Genomic DNA, 16,061 nt, shown 5'->3' with positions numbered 1-16,061 from the left:
GGCTCTTAGCTCCCGCCGCTTTCCTTACCTCCCTCCTCCTAAAATGACCCAAGGAAGCAAACCCAGAAAGCCCTGGTCCTCGCCTGCATTGGACCAGGTACCGCCCAGGCCAAGTGGGAGATGTGCCTGGGTAATGTGGACACAGCGAGGTCCTGAACCCCTCCTGACAGGGAGGCAGAGATCCCAGCTCTGGGACTGTGTAAACATAGTTATTTTTAGCCCTAGGAGGGCTGTGGGCGCAACAGCAGCGTGACCCGCATTTGGCTCGGCCCCGTCCTCCTGCCCCACCGGGGAGAGGGGGGCTCCTTTGCCCCCCTCTCCCCGCCGTCAGCCTCGGGGCTGGGCCAGTGGATTCCAGGACCCACTAAGAGAAGGAGCAGGGTGGGGGATCTCAGCAAGGCTGCCCACGGCTGGGAGCTGAGGCCAAGCCCAGCTCACCAGGGGCAGGATGTGGTTTTCAGAGAGGCGACATTTCAAGTTGCAAGAGAAATATTGGAGCCACACGATTTCATGCTTTTTCCATGGGCTTTTATTCTCTAATCTTCGTACCTTCCTCGGTCTGGGCATCAGGAGGCCTGGTCCCGAGGAAACATGCTGCCGCTCCTACCACCGAGTGCTCGCGGGCATATGGGGCGCCTCTTGGCATCTCACGTAGGCCCTCACCAATGAAGTAGGATCATTCCCAACCTGCTGTGGGGGCGGGGCTGAGTTGACGGGGTCGTGGATGCCCACTCACGTGTTCCTTCAACAGACACTCACGGAACATCGGTTTGGTGCCAGGCCCTATTCTAGCTGCTAACTGTAAAGCAGGGAGCCAGCCTGGCAAGGTGCTGACCCTCCTGGGACTAACGTCATCGGGGTGGGGACAGGAGACAATTAACAAATAAGTACATGCTTCAACAACAATCAGCCTACCATCTGTACGGTACAGGAATAATACAGAGTTAGAAGTTGTGGAGTGACTGGGGTGGACGAGGGGCCTGTATTTTAGACAAGGGCTATGAGGAAGGACCCCCTGAGAAACTTAAATAAAACAGAGCTCACCGTGCTGGGGATAGGAGGTGGTAAGAGGGAACAGCAGGTGCAAAGGCCCTGGGGCAGGAAAACCATTGGGGCTGGAGAGCAGCAATGGTGCAGGAGCAGGCAGTGTACTTGGTGAGGTGGGCAGGGGTCAGAAGCACAGGGTGTGGGGGCCATGGGGATGCCTTGGGAGGGCTACAAATAGGAAAAGGTTGGCTCCATGCCTGCAAGGGGGAGCAGGAGGGAAATGAGAGTGGGAGGCCAGCGAAGGGCTATTGCCCTCACCCAGGCAAAGGAGCTGGCGAGAGGTGGGCAGGTTAGAACCCAGGCAGGGTGGACGGTGGAAGTGGCAGATGGCCTGGCTGAGAGGAAGCACCAGAATGAAGGAGGGCTCCTTGACTTCTGCATTGGATGCCTGGGTTGTTGGCGGGGAGAGGGCTATTGATCCGGAAGGGGCCAGTAGAGGGTGGAGGAGGAACAGGATCTGGGGAAGAAGCTCTTGTGGCTGCATTGCATTTGCTCTACCTGTCAATGTTCGAGTCCAGAGGGTTGCTCAGGGAGCAGCCGCATGGGGAGTGCCAGGCCCCAGTCTGGCACGGCTCTCCTCCCGGGGGCTCTCTGCCAGCCTCCAGCCAGGCTGTGTGGGCGGTTGCTCCCTCGGGGCCTGGCCTGGGGTTTCGTCCCAGTGCATGATGGATGAGGGCCTTCCGGTTCCCTGACTTGGAAGCGGGCGTGGGTGGGGGTGGGCAGTGCCTGCATCCTTGGGGCACAAGGGGTGGAAGGCTCTGCCCAAAAGGCTGGACTGCACGGACCAGAAGGCTCCCTGCTCGGGGACGTTGGAGCACCATTTGCCGCCAGCTGGACCCAGGGCCTGGGTGTCCCCTACCAAGCCTTCTCAGTTGGATTGACTTACTGTGAAGCAGCCGTGGGTCCTCGTGTGTTTGAACCAGGATGCCAAGGACAGAGGGAGTTAGCAACACGTTTGGGACTTTTTTTAAAGTAAGCTGTCCGCCCAACGTGGGGCTTGAACTCACAACCCCGAGATCAAGAGTCCCGTGCTCTACTGACTGAGCCAGCAAGGCGCCCCGACACGTTTGGGATTTTTAACAGCAAATCTGGTTTGCCTTCATTTTGGCATCAGCCAGCTGTGTGACCCTGAATATGTGCCCTCCCCTCTCTGGGCCTTGGAATTCCCACCTGACGCTAGGATGGAGTGAAAGGTCCTCAGGGTCCTACAGCTTGAGATGTTGCATTTTGGTTACAGAGGATTGGTATTGAGGGTCGTGATGCGGGTAAAGACGGGGCTATGGAGATGCCTTGCAGGGCCCTGGAGTGCCGATGAGTATGCCATAGAGGCCACCTGAAAGATGGTCACAGGAGATCAGTCGGAAATGCCAGGCTGCCTATGGAAGGTCAAAAGGACTAGCTTACCATACAAGCAGTTGTGTCCTCAGGAAAATCACTAAGGATTTTTAAAGCCTCAGTTTTGCCATCTGCAAAATGGGGTCCTAAACTTCAAGGACCTCAGAAGGATGAATAACTGCTGAGGTCATGTGAGGAGAGTGACCTCGGAGCTCAGCTTCTGGCTCATGAAATGTCTTCGGTTTCTGGAGGTGGCCTTTTCCCTGTCCCTCTTCAGTTGACAACAGGAATCCAAATTTCAGGGGAGGGGCTCTTCTGCTGTTGGGGCTTCCTCTGAGAGCCACAATCCTGGGCCTGGGCAGCCTGCCAAACCTAACTCTGGAGGCAGTGAGCCTCGCTGTGGCCTTGGGGACTGGCCCGCTGGCCTTGGCGTTCTGAGCAACAGCTCAGGTAACGCGAGGCGAGGCGCTTTGGGGCTCCAGCCAGAGGCGGTAACGAGCCCTGAACTCACGCCAGTCTTGTTTTGTGTTTTATTTCTCAAAGAAGGGATGGGCTTTGATTTCCTATCATCATCGATGTGGTTGCTGTTGTGGTTGCTGGTGTGTGTGTGTGTGTGCACGCGCGTGCATGCGTCTCTGTGTGTGTGTGTGTGTGTGTGTGTGTGTGTGTGTGTGTGTGTGTGTGTTTTGACTGCTCTGGGTTTTGGAGCTGTGGTGGAAAGTGCGGAAAATAGCAGATGCTGTATCCATTTGCCACCAAACTGTCTTGAAACGCTATAAATATTTTCTAAAAAGACTAGCTTCCCAAGCCCGATGTGTTAGTTATCTCCTCCCCGAGAAACCGATTCCCGAAAATTAAGACAAATAACCTTTTAAATCACAGTTGTTAACCTCAGGTGTAAAAACCGTTACCACGCCAGCCGCAGGTCAGAGTGACTCCCTCCGCCTAAGTGACTCCAAGTGGCTTCGAGATGGTAGTGGCAGCAGAGAGGGACGAGCCTTGTGCTCAGTCGGGAGGCCTGAGTCAGAAGCCTGGCTTGGCCGCTCGCTGCTGTGTGACTTCAGGCCAGCGGCCTCACCTCTCTGAGCCTCTTGTTTCCTCATCTGGGTGACAGACCTGTCACCTGCCTCCTCTGAGAGCTGGCAAGCGTCACTGCGCTGGGTTTGTGCTCCTCGAGGTACACAGAGGTGACTGTCGGGGGTTCATGCGCTACGTTCCTCACGACTGAGAGCACTCCCCTGCCCCCCGCCCCTCCCCCCCCACCCTGTACGCTCCAGTCATCTGGCTGCTTCGAGGACAGCCTCCAGGGCCTGGGATGCTTGCTGGTCTCCCTTGTCAACAGGGAGAGGCAGGGGCCTTGGAGCCTCTCGCAGGCCGGCAGCAGAGAAATGCCACGGTCCACGCCCCTTGCATTGCCTTTTATGTTCAACGTCTTTGTGGCGAGGGAGGCTAACTGTGGATTTAAGGTAACACTATAAAGTTTTTTTAAAAACATTAATGTAGTTTAACAAGAACTGTGATTTCAAGAACAATATTAAGGGGCGCCTGGATGGCTCAGTGGGTTAAGCGTTTGCCTTCGGCTCAGGTCATGATCTCAGGGTGCTGGGATCCAGTCCCGCATCGGGCTCCTTGCTTCTCCCTCTGCCTGCAGCTCCTCCTGCTTGTGCTCTCTCTCTGACAAATAAATAAATAAAATCTTAAAAAAAAAAAAAGAACACTACTAAACAAATGGCAGTCTAGATGGCAGGAGGAGTTGACGGAAACCAGGTGGGCGGCCGGGACACCTGGGGCCAGTGCACTGTTCATGCTGTCCTCGTCTCGCAGCCCCCTGTCGACCTCCTTCACTTTCTGTCTCCTCATAGAGGAGTGGACGGGGACGGGCGATGAGAAGGACACGCTGGCAAACTGTCTTCTGACCGCACGACACTCTCAGGTGACCACTAGGCTTCGTCACAGAGGGGCCGCAGGGTCCCGCTCCCAGGGTCCAGGCCTTACTGGTGGAGGGTAGCAGTCGCTCCACCAGCCGGCATGTCTAGTGCCATAGGTTTCGTTTTATGCTCCACCTGGGAGGGACAGCCCGGAGTGCTGTTTCGAAAAGAAACTCTGAGGTCACGTTTGACTCTGAAAGAGAGTCTGGGGATGGATGGTCAATGGCTGCCATGGTGTGGGAAGGGAGCTTGGTGACATAACCTGCCTTCCTGTCCCTTGGGACCTCCTCCAAGCCCGTGGCTGGCCCCTGTCCGTACCGCATCGCCAGCACCAGGCCTGGTGGTCAGCCAGCGATGGAGCTAGAAGCTTCTGTCGGAACAAAGCAGGTGCTCCACGGGCAGCCCATTAGGCAGGGCGTCCCCCAAGCACACTGGAGGCCGGGAGGGTCCGCACCCGGCCCTGTGCTCCTGAAGCCCGTGTGCTGATCTGTATACACCGCGGCTAGCCCCGGGCTGCATACAGGGTAGGCGCCCAGGAAGTGTGTTGACAGACCTGAGAACAGTCGGTGTGCTGCCACAGCTTCATACCCCTCATCCGTTGTTCTTGGGGTCCCCCCCAGAGCCGGCATGCAGGCTTCTGGCTTGGAAATCCTGGCTGCCATGTACACGGACGTCGTGAGCATGCTCTGTTGTCCTCTGGGTGCTCAGTCTACCACCGCTCTCATATGTCAGTAGGGGAGGCAGCCCCGTAGGTCCCCATTTTACAGAGGAGGACACTGAGGCCCAGAGTTGGAAGGGACTTGCTTGAGGTCACCCAGCGAGTTAATGCAGAGACCTGGCCTGAACCCACGGCACTCATCTGGCCATTTCACCTTCCACTCACGCAGAAAGCTCAAAAGACCTTATGCATCCTGGGGCGCCTGGGTGGCACAGCGGTTAAGCGTCTGCCTTCGGCTCAGGGCGTGATCCTGGCGTTCTGGGATCGAGCCCCGCATCAAGCTCCTCCGCTAGGAGCCTGCTTCTTCCTCTCCCACTCCCCCTGCTTGTGTTCCCTCTCTCGCTGGCTGTCTCTAACACTGTCGAATAAATCAATAAAATCTTTAAAAAAAAAAAAGAAAAAAGATTCTCTTTCTCAAAAAAAAAAAAAAATTATGCATCCTGATGTTTAAACATCCTAACTTCCTAACTTCCTTCCTTCCTTCCTTCCTTCCTTCCTTCCTTCCTTCCTTCGTTTGGAATCTTTGTAGCCTAGTGGGTATGAGCTCTGGAGCCAGATGGCCTGCTTTGCATTTCAACCACTTCTGGGCCTTGTGACCTTTGGCAAGTTCCTTGATCTCCCCGTACCTCAGTTTCTTCATCTGTAAAATGGGCATAAATACAACATAGGGCTGTTGTGACCGTTAACAGGTTAGCAGTGCCTGGCTCAGGGTGAGGGTTCTCAAGGGCCAGCTCGTGAGTGCAGTGCAGGGGCTCCCTCTCCCAAGCCATGTCCTGATCATGGGCACTGAGGAATCATAGAGGTGGGTCAACAAGAGCATCTCATGGTCTGGTGAACGTGAGGTGAGAGGTGGATATGTATACCGAGGAAGCATTTTGGGTGGACAGGCGAGGTCCAGGGCGTGGTGGACCCCATGGGGTGGTGGGAGTAGGGACAGCATGCATCAGTCCCAGTGCATGAAGGGGTGCTGAGAAAGGCTTACCCATCAGAGGGAGGCTATTAGGGCAGGGCTTGTGGAGGGCAGGGAGGGCCCGCCAGGCAGGGGGACCTGAGTGTCCAGGGCATCGAGGCATGGAATGGGTGGTCCCCAAGTCTAGTCCTAGAATGCTGGTTCAGGGGGGCTGGCCCTACTCTGGGGTGGGGGCTGAGGGGCGTTGAAGAGAAGTGGAAAGGCCAAGTTGGTTCGTTCCAGTGGTAGGCAGCGAAAATCCTGCCCAAGAGCCTTGGCGTGGAGTGACTGTCTCGCTCCTCAGCTGATGAGCCAGCTTGTGGCTGTCTGTCTGTCTATCTGCTGGCCTGTCTGTCTCCTCTCTGCATCTGTCTGCGCAGTGCGGTGTAAACAGCCCCTCCCCAACACATAGCCACCGCAGATCTGCTCGCACGCCTGGTGCTGACACCCCGGCCCACCCGGAGACCCATTTATTCTGCCGCTGGGGCATGGGGCCGTTTTAATCATCCTCGCTCTGCCACGAGATACAGATGGTTGTATTATTAATAGTCATAATTAATCAGCCCCCACGGAGGCTCTTTTCCCTGGGCGTCAGATCCTCAGGACGAGCAACCCCACGAGGGCCCGTTCCAGTCTCTGCTTTATAGACCGGGAACGTGAGGCCAGGAGGAAGAGGTGACTCACGGGACGGCTGGTGACAGCAGCCCAGTCCGTGTTCCTGCCCAGAAAGGGGCTGTCCACCACCCCCACCCCTGGCACACCTAGGCTGCTGGGGGAAGCCTTCAGGGCTGGGATGGGAGAACAGCCCTCAGCCTGGGGGGCGAAGGAAGGGGTCCCCCCCGAGAGCAGAGGAAGAAAGGTAGAATGGGAGCAAAGGCAGAGGGAGGCAGGGCCTCGTGGGCTCACGGGAGCAAGGTCGGATTGGGGGCGAAGGTGAGGAGGCGGCCTTGAGTGGAGGGTAAGCCAACACCAGCTACCCCTCTACCCCCACCCAGACGGCGGGCCTGGGCCCACAGCTGGCCGTTTCCCCCGCTAAACACTGTGTCCCACGGACAGTGATTTCAGGCTTGCGGCAGGCGGGTTCCTGACTTATGGACTTGCTGTGGTCAGGCCTGACTCCGTGAGCACAGCGGCAGCAAGGGGCTCCTCGCGCAGTCCTGTGGATGGCCACCTGCCCACCTGCTCCCCTTGCACACGCCTCTTGTCTTCCTCAGATCGACGCCCACACACCCACACATGCATGGACACATGGTGACCAGTGGGACCGGCCGAGACGCCCTATCCTGATCGTTAGGCTCATCGTGAGACGCGGCCGTGGCACGTGAACGCAGAGTGCCCTGGCCCAGAGTCCTGTGGCCAAGCGGGGAGGTGGGCTCCTGCTCAGAGGTGCTCCAGCCCCTTTCCATTCCCACTGGAGGAGGCTGGGAGGAGGGGACGCAGCACCAGGCCCCAGGCCCCCATGTAGCGCCCCGAGTCTCCTCTCCGCACTGTGTTCACCAGCCCACACGTACGCTGTGCCAGGCCTTGGGGACAGCCCTGTGTCATGGGAGAAGCCCGGTCAGGAGTCAGGCAGATCAGGTCACACACCCGGGCTCTGTCATCAGCGTGTGGCCGCAGCCTTGGCCTCGGGATCCTCCCATCCGTAAAGCAGTTTCCACAGCAGCCACCTCGTGGGGGTCAGCGTGAGGATTCGAGGAGTAGAAAAGCTGCTGGCTAAGTCAGAGCCCTTCCCCGTCAAGCTTCACTTTCCCAGTCTGTGACGTGGGCAGAGTGACCCTCGCTGGCCCTCACATAGGGCTCTTTCGAGAGTCAGATGAGAAAGGGGCCCTGTGAAGGGTGGGGGTGCCCAGGGCACTGGTTTCAGCTCTGCGCGTGCAAGATGAGGGGCTCTGGACACATGGGGGTGGGGCCGGTACAGGGGCCCGGGCCTCCGTCTGAGTCCCCAGCTGCCGCGCTGTAGCCCCGGGGCTTCGGCACGGACCCCCTCTCCATCTGGATCTCTAGGAACTGTGCATAGCTCATCTTTGAAGCGGCCGTCGTGACAGTACGTACCGTGACGCGCTAGGAGGATCCATGAGAACTGCGCCTTGACCTTAGCACAGAGCTTGACACACAGCGGCCACTCGAGTCAGCAGTGTTCGTTGGTGTCATCGCCAGCCTGACCACCATGCAGGTGGACGCTGGGGTCGGAAGCACAGATGAATGCATTGTGAATGACCTACTGACATCACATTACAATAGTACCTGTGTTTCCAGACTTCACATCCGTCCGTCACCACCCAGGAGTCCAGGCCCTTCTTCAGGGCAGCTCAGAGGAGGTGTGGCGGAATCACCCCCCTGGCCTGAACGATGGCGCCCTGTGGTCCGTGCTGACCTCGGCTGACTCCCGGGAACCAGGTGCCCAGCCCCGCACAGCTACCTGGCTTCCCAGCAGGAGGCCAGCGGTCACCTCTGCTCTTGCTTCCGCTGCACCCCCGCAGGCCCAAGGCCCTGAGAAGGGGGCCTGGAGGCGGACGTGATGTCTCACTTGAGCTAAGTGGCGTCTGCAGACCCCGCTGCCCGCCCGGGCGCTTTCTTCTGCTGGCTGCAGCCTGAGCCAAGACACAACCCCTACCACGTGTGCGCTCCCTGGTCTGTGCCCTGCCCCCATGTCAGCTTCTGGGGTCCAGAAGAGGTGCAGAGTCCCCGCCCTGGCAAGGGCTTTGCTGAAGAAAAGAGCCCCTGACACCTAGGCCAGGGCTGCAGGGGCTCAGGGGTTATGCGGGCCAAGATGGGCCCAGATGGGCAGGGAAGAGAGGAGGCAGGACAGGCTGGGGCCAGACCTTGAAGGACAGGGCAATTTAGTGCACTGGAAGGGACAGCCTTCCAAAAAGATAGAAGTGTGTGGGCAAAGGTTTGGAGTCATTCCTAGGGAAAGGCATGCCCTCTCCCATAAGACATCTGGGCTGCTCTGGCCCAGATGGCCTCGGTTCTCAGTGACCAGTGGCTGTGGGATGAAGCAGATGGCCAGCGAGGGGCGGGGCCACCCCGAGGCCGGAGCCAAGCAAGGCCAAGTGGCCCACACAGGCCAGAGCCCGAGACTTTGGCACCAGCCACTCAGCTCTCGACTCGAGAGTTAATGATTCAGTTGTGGCCAATTTCTGCTGGCCATTGCCTGGAAATTCCCAAGCCTGCCCCTTCCCTTGGCTCTGGGAGCTCCAAGAGTACAGTCTCATTTACACTTGGCTGAGAACATCTCACCCACTATCCAGGGAATGGCTTTTAAAATGAAAGCAGGAGTGATGCAGGTTAGCCATGAGGAAGAACTGATTGTGTGGGTGGAAGGCCAGGGGCTGGAGTGGTTTGGTTTGTACGTAGTGAAGTTAGAGGCCCCTCTCTGACTCGGTGTGCCCAGTGCTGATGGAAGGAGCCCTGTGTGTGTTCGTGGTGCCCCCTGTTTAGTCCAGAGCAGGTGTGAACAGAATCCGGTTTGGTGTAATGTGGAAAATGTTACAGTGGTTATGAGGGGGAAATAGAGCTTGACCCAGAGCAGGTCTTGACTGGGTAGAGAAAGCAATAACACATGCAAAGGCCCTGGGGCATGAAAGTCCAAGGGAAGTTGTTAGAGGAGGTTGAGTAGTTGTGGTGTGGCTGGAGTGTGGAGGGTGTGAGAGAAGTCAAGACGTGTGGACTCAACTCACAGGTGAAGGGCTTCGAGGACTGGGGAATTTGGCAGTGGGAGGAGCTGGCAGGGGCAGTCAAGACTGGTTCGATGTGGGTTTTGGGGTCATTTGCCCATTCACATCTTGATTCTGTGGTCAGCAAACCTTTTATGGTAGCCTGCTCTGTGCAGGCCCAAGCCCTGCATCTGGGTGGAGGTGGGCTAGAGGGAAGGGGTTAAATGTAGCAGTCCAGGGGAGGGGTGCTGAGAGGGTGAGCACGGTCGGTGTGGAGGCAGGGAGATGGCCGATGACCTTTTCAGATCCACCCGGCCCAGTGTGTTCCTTGCAGACTGGACAGACAGCCCGGAGGTTACCCCTGTCTGGAATGATCATGTGGTCTTACTGATTCCAAATGTGTATCCGTCACTTTGCTGATGAGCAGACTGAGGCTCAGAAAGGGGGGGTGAGTGCCAGAGCGCAGACACAGCTCAGGGCCCCCCCTCCCCATCCTGGCTGGTTGCACACATATCCCAACCCCCCTGCAGATTTACAGATATTTCTCCAAATCAGACGGAAGACAGCAGCCTAATCTTCCAGGTCGAAATGTCCGGGAGCTTGGGGAGGAGGCTTCCTTTATATCTTCAACTTTGCAAATTTAATTTCTTCCGATTATTTCTTGACAGTCCCAGGCGTTGGTGGTAAACAACCGCTCTCCCCAGAATGTTTCCCTGTGACAGCAGCTTTCTCTGGCGAGGGTGCTATCAACACTTGGCAGGGCCTCCTCCCGGCTCCCAGCTCCCGGCTCCTGAGAAGTGAGAGCTTCTGAAAGGCATTCAAGAATGTGGCTCTCCCGGTGTGCTGGCGGGCAGGGGCTGGGCGGGCAGGGGCCTTGCCTCTTTGTTCCGCATGGCCGCCAGGAGCCCAGCCTGGCCTCGGAGTCTCGCACGGCCCCTGGTTGTGGATGGTCCCCAGGCGGAGAGGTGGGGCAGTATCAGGTGTCCGCTGGCTCCCGAGGCCCTGGTGCCCGGGTCCTTGGCACAGCTCAGCAGCCACAGGGAGCTCGTCTCCAGAGCGTAACTCTGCCAGGCCTATCTGTGGCCGGGAGACCGGCAGTGTCCCAGCCCTGTGGCCTCCGTGGCCTGCGTCACGCTGGCTTAGGTGTCCTGAGTCAGAGCCAGGAAATGGATCTGCGTACGGGGGTGGAGGTGCCATTGCCCTGGGTGGCTGGGGTGAACCCCAACCTCCTGCCTGTCCATGCTGCGGGGGGCCTGGCTTGGTCTGGGTTTGAACAGTGCCTGGAAGAGAGGCTGAGGTGGCAGCCAGGCCCCTAACCCCACACGGCCAGTAACTGCCATGGAAGACACACGCGGCTGGGGACGAGACAGAGTGCTCAGACGGAGGCCGCAGTGCGTTTGGCCACCCGGGAGCACTCTCCTGGAACACCCCTCCCGGACTTGCCCTCTGGGCAGGTATTTACCCAAGAATTACTTCTCTGGTGAAGCCTTCCCCTACAGCCCCTCCTCTAGCCCACGCTGCCCTCTTTTCCTCTGAGTCACCCTCCGGATCTCCACCAGGGCCCCTATCGCAAGGTCCTGTGGTCACCTTTCCCTGCAGAGGGCTCCCACGGTTACCTGTGTGAGCGCTTTGAGCTTATCTGTGCTCCCTGCATGCCTGACACATAGTAGGTGCTCAGGAAAAGCCTGCTGGGTTTACGGAAGGGGTTCCTAAAGGCGCTCTTGGAGTGTCCCTTTGTTACTGACGCGGCGGAGGGGGAGGAGGGAGTTTGCCAGCAGAGAGGCTGACCTCCCTGTGCCAGCGCCCCCCACCCCCCCACCCTGGGCCCAGGGAATTGCTGGGGGCTATAAGGGACCCCTCCCCACCTCCATGCAGCCGGGCACCTTCCTTGCTGGCAGGAGCCAGCTCCCTGGGTTGGCCGTGTGATCACTCTCCAGAAAACACCCCAGTGGAAACTGCATGAATGATTGATAAGAGCTGAGAGCTGTTTAATTTTTTCCCCCTGTTTAATGGCTATCAATAATTTAATACGCTCTCTGTATGTTTTTAAGAAATAGCACCCATTTTGCCGTCTCCGGTTTAGCGGGCTAAATGATTTAAGTGTTGGAAACGGGCTCTGAGGACGGAGGTTGAGCAAGTCAGAGCGATCTGGAGGCTGGGGGTGGGGGGAGGCGGGTTCAGAGCCAGCCAGCAGCCTGTGGCCTGGGTGTGTGTGTGTGTGTGTGTGTGTGTGTGTGTGTGAAGGTGGGAGGGAGGGAGGAGGGAGGGGGCGGGTAAAAGCCAGCGCCTCTCTGCTAAGAGCAAGATAATTGCTTTTCCGGGTCTCTCTGAGCAGCAGCTTGAACAGCTGTCAGCTCGCCGCCCCCCCACCCCAATGCTGAGCTTTTCTGGATGACTCTGGGGGGCCCAGGGGGCTAGGAAGGAGCTTCAGCTAGTGCTACTGTGGGCTGAGAACCCCCCTCCCCCTGACATCTTTGCCCCCTTCTAAAGCTTTTAAATCATTTTTATTTTAATGATGCAGTTACCCTGCCGCCAGCCTTGTCTTCCAGATGGGGTAGGGCTGGTGTTGGAGCGGGGAACTCAGAATCACTAATCTCGCGGCCCAAGGGGACCAGGAAGGTCATCTGCCAGTGCTCCCCCAAATTTTTCCAGATGCAAAGGATCACCTGGGAGGACTCGTTAGAAATTTAAATTTCTGGGCTGCATTCCAGACCCACAGCCTTCCATTCTCAAGGGAGAGGCCTGGGAAGCTGTGGGTTTACCAGGCAGCCCAGGTGATTGTTATCGGCAGAGAAGTTTGGGAAATGTCGAGTCCAGCTCTAGTTCTGGTGCTTGCAGCATACACAGCACCACGTGGGCACTCCCACTGCTTGCACACCTCCAGGGACAGGGCGCTCACCACTCTGGGAGACAGCACACCCCCCTGTGGAAAGTGTGCTCAGTCCAGAGGTCTCTCTGATGTTAGGCTGGGCCCACTCAGGCCGTCCTCGTGTGGGGTTACCTCTGCCATAGGACAGACTGCCTCTCCTAGGACCTCGCCCATTCTGGCTGTCCTCCGGCTTATCTATGCCTCTCTGTTGGGCAAGGAGCTTCCTTTCCTAGAAAAGCACTCTGGGTACCAGAGAAAATGACCAGGGATAGCCCAGGCATGGGGGTGGGGAGGGGGTGGGCAGATACCATCCCTGGCACAGCAGGGACCCGGAGGGAGGCAGAAAGAGACCTGGGCTTCAGAACCGCCTTGGCCTGTCAAGGGCCAGTCCTCCCGTGGGAGAGAAAAATGTGACTCATCAGAGACTGTTGACTAAGCCAGATCTCTGGGATGACAGTGAGGGATCTGAGACCAGAAGAAACTCCCCCAAGGTCATGCATCTGTTAAGAACAGAGCTGGGGGGCGCCTGGGTGGCACAGTGGTTAGGCGTCTGCCTTCGGCTCAGGGCGTGATCCCGGCGTTATGGGATCGAGCCCCACATCGGGCTCCTCTGCTATGAGCCTGCTTCTTCCTCTCCCACTCCCCCTGCTTGTGTTCCCTCTCTCGCTGGCTGTCTCTATCTCTGTCGAATAAATAAATAAAATCTTTAAAAAAAAAAAAAAAAAAAGAACAGAGCTGGGACAGCAAGATGGGGCAGGGGGGCCAGAGAGGGACATCAAGGATTGAGGCCCTGGCACTGGGGGTCCACTGAGACCCAAGTCACCTCCGGGCTGGGAGCCAGGACAGGGGAGGGCTCCTCGTTCTCGCTAGGAGCTGATAGAGCCAAGTCAGTACATGCAAGGATTTGTAGCAGAGCCGAAGCCCCATCTGTCTGGCATCACAGCTCTTCTTCGCTCTCCCTGGTCTTTTGCATTGTTTCTGCAGAGACACGACTATGTCAGCCTTGCTCTTTTATTTTAATAGATCATTAAGAGGAAAGGAGTGGTACACATTTCACAGGTGTCATTGTGTGCTGCAAAACGGGGCACCCCTCAAACCCTCCTCCATTGCGTAGACCCTTGTTGTACCCTCAAATTCAGCCCCACCCTCGATGTATGTGGGAGAAGCCTGGGTCCTGGCAGGTGCTAGCATACAATCCATCTTGTGATCACAAGTCCCCCCCAGGACCCCTTCACCGAAACCTGCTCTGGTCATCACAGCATCACTCTGGGGCGGGGGGGCGTAGGTCTCGACCCTGGAGAGAGAGGAGGAAGGGTGCCACCGAACCCTGACAGGGCTCTTGCTTGCAGAGCTCTGAGAGCTGGTGAGGCAGTGAAAGACTAATCCATGCTCAGGAAGGCCCAGCCCCAGAGAGAGAGCTGTGGGAGTCTGGATACCTGGGCAAAGCCTGGGACAGTCAGGGAAGGCTTCCAGGAGGAGCTTGAATCATGGAGGGAAGAGGAAAGGCATCCCAGGTGCAGGGACGTGAGGCGGCACTGTGAGTGTGCAGGGGAAAGTGAGGGTCGGGGGCTGGGCTAGAGAGGTGGGCAGACCAGGGTGGGGCTGGACCTGGTATGGCTGGGTGGAGAGCCACGGAAGGCTGGTTTATTTTCAGCCTCCATTGAGGTATTAAATCTATGCAGAAAAGTGTGCATATCCAAAGTGTAGCTTGACAAATTGTCACGAAATGAACACAGTCGTGTAACCACCACAAAGATCAAGAACATTCCAGACGCCCTGGAACCCCCTGTGTGCCTCCTCCCAGTGCCTGCTTCCCCTCCAGGACCATGACTCCTGATTTCCAACGGCATGCTCTCCACATATCCTGCCCAACAATGCTAACACCCCAAAACTTAGTGGCTTCAAACAAATGACCACCATTTATGCCATCTCCTGGTTCTGGGGTTTGCCTGGGCGCTCCCTCTGCTGGGTTCCCCTGGGCTCATGTGACTCTAGTCACCCGAAGGGCCGGCTGGACCAGAAGGTTGGCGTTGGGCTCAGTCACATCTGGCAGTCGGCGCTGGCTGTTGACCGGGTGGCCTCAGTTGTCCCCATCCTCCAGTAGGGACCGCTGGCCTCCGACACGGCCAAGGCCTGAAACAGTGTACCCCGGAAGGCCTGGTCTCTGTAAGCCAGAAAATCTTCCTTTCACTAAATCCTGTTGGTCAAAACAAGTCTCACGTCCAGCCCAGATCCAGGGGGTGGAGACGAGACTCCCCCCTCCCTTGATAGGAGTTATTGCTGCAAAGAATCTGTTGCCATATTTAGTCGACCACAAGCACAGAGTAGTGTCTGTTCTTGACGTTTTTGTAAATGGGCCCCTTAAGTGTCTTCTCTATGGTGTCTGGCTTCTTCGGGTTGTTGGGTTTGTAAGGTTTCTCTGTATCATTGGATCTAATTGCAGATCCTTTGTCCTCATTGCCGTGTGGTATTTATTCCACTGTGTGGACACACCAGGTATCCATTCTATGCTTGATGGCCATTTGGGAGGCTTTGGGGGGTTTTTGGCCATTATGAATAGCACTGCTCTGAACATTCTAGAACACGTCTTCGGGTGCCCCCATGCACACATATGTCTAGAGGTGGAGTTGCTGGGTTGCTGATAAGCCGCGGGGTGGGAGATAGTTCCAAGTGAGTTTCTCAGGCAGTGACCAGGGTGCGCCCCTCCAACAGTGTTTGGGAAGCCTGCAGAGGCTTTGTAGAGGGAGTGACGTGTCCGTGGGGCTTTTAGAAGATCCTCCTGGCTGAAGATCTCTGACCGAAGGTGCCCTGTAATGTCCCCAGTGAGCCCACCTTGAGCTACAGGCCTCCAGGCTGGGGGATGTAGGGCCAGCAGACCAGATGGCCTCCCGGACCCCCGAGACTCAGGGGAGCTGGGTGCCTGCAGGGCTGACACACGAGGGAGCAGGAGCCAGAGGGGTGCCACGGTGGCCTCCCTCTGTGACAGCTCTGAGCAGTGGGTAAACAGTCCCCAAGGAGACTGGGGTCTACCTCTGGCCGTGCTGCTCTCTCTTGCTTTGGGACCTTGGGAGGAAACCCTTTCCCCAGCAGGGCCTTGGTTTCCGCATTTGGGAATCAGCAGAGAAGAGTATCCTCCTGACCAGGTCTCCTGCCTCTCCCCAGTCTGGACGCTGTATTCTAGAATCTAATAAGGAAGGGCATCAGGAGGCCCTCGGAGAGCTCAGCGGGCTTCCCAATTTCAAGACGCACGTCAGTTGGCCAGTTTTGTTCATCTTATTCACTAAACACCTTCACAGCCCTGGCCCCGTCCGTCAGTCACTCATTTGTTTGTCCATCCCTCCCTCCAACAGTCCCTGGCCTTGCTAGCCCCAGAGGAGAGGGATAAACTCTACCTCATTCCTGTGGTCCAGAAGCTCCGCCCAGGGAGGAGACCGGCCTCCAGAAAGCTGGAGAAGACACGGTCAGCCAGAGCCCAAGCCCCTGGGAGGTGAACAGGGAAAGGAGGGGCTGGTCCGTAGAGACACTTGAGCACCGTCGAAGGCCAGCAGGGCTCTGAGAC

The 16,061-nt window shown here is 57.3% G+C and overlaps 1 protein-coding gene across 10 annotated transcripts in view; it reads left to right on the top strand.

Moving 5' to 3' along the window:
• Positions 1 to 16,061, top strand: part of ZMIZ1 (zinc finger MIZ-type containing 1) — a 233,940-nt gene that overhangs the window by 30,656 nt on the left and 187,223 nt on the right. The window lies entirely within an intron of this gene.

The sequence above is a fragment of the Ursus arctos genome, unplaced genomic scaffold (genome assembly GCF_023065955.2).
Source record: "Ursus arctos isolate Adak ecotype North America unplaced genomic scaffold, UrsArc2.0 scaffold_7, whole genome shotgun sequence".
Taxonomy (NCBI): Eukaryota; Metazoa; Chordata; class Mammalia; order Carnivora; family Ursidae; genus Ursus; species Ursus arctos.
The sequence above is the reverse complement of the archived record's forward strand: the minus strand, read 5'-3'. Positions and strand labels throughout refer to the sequence as shown.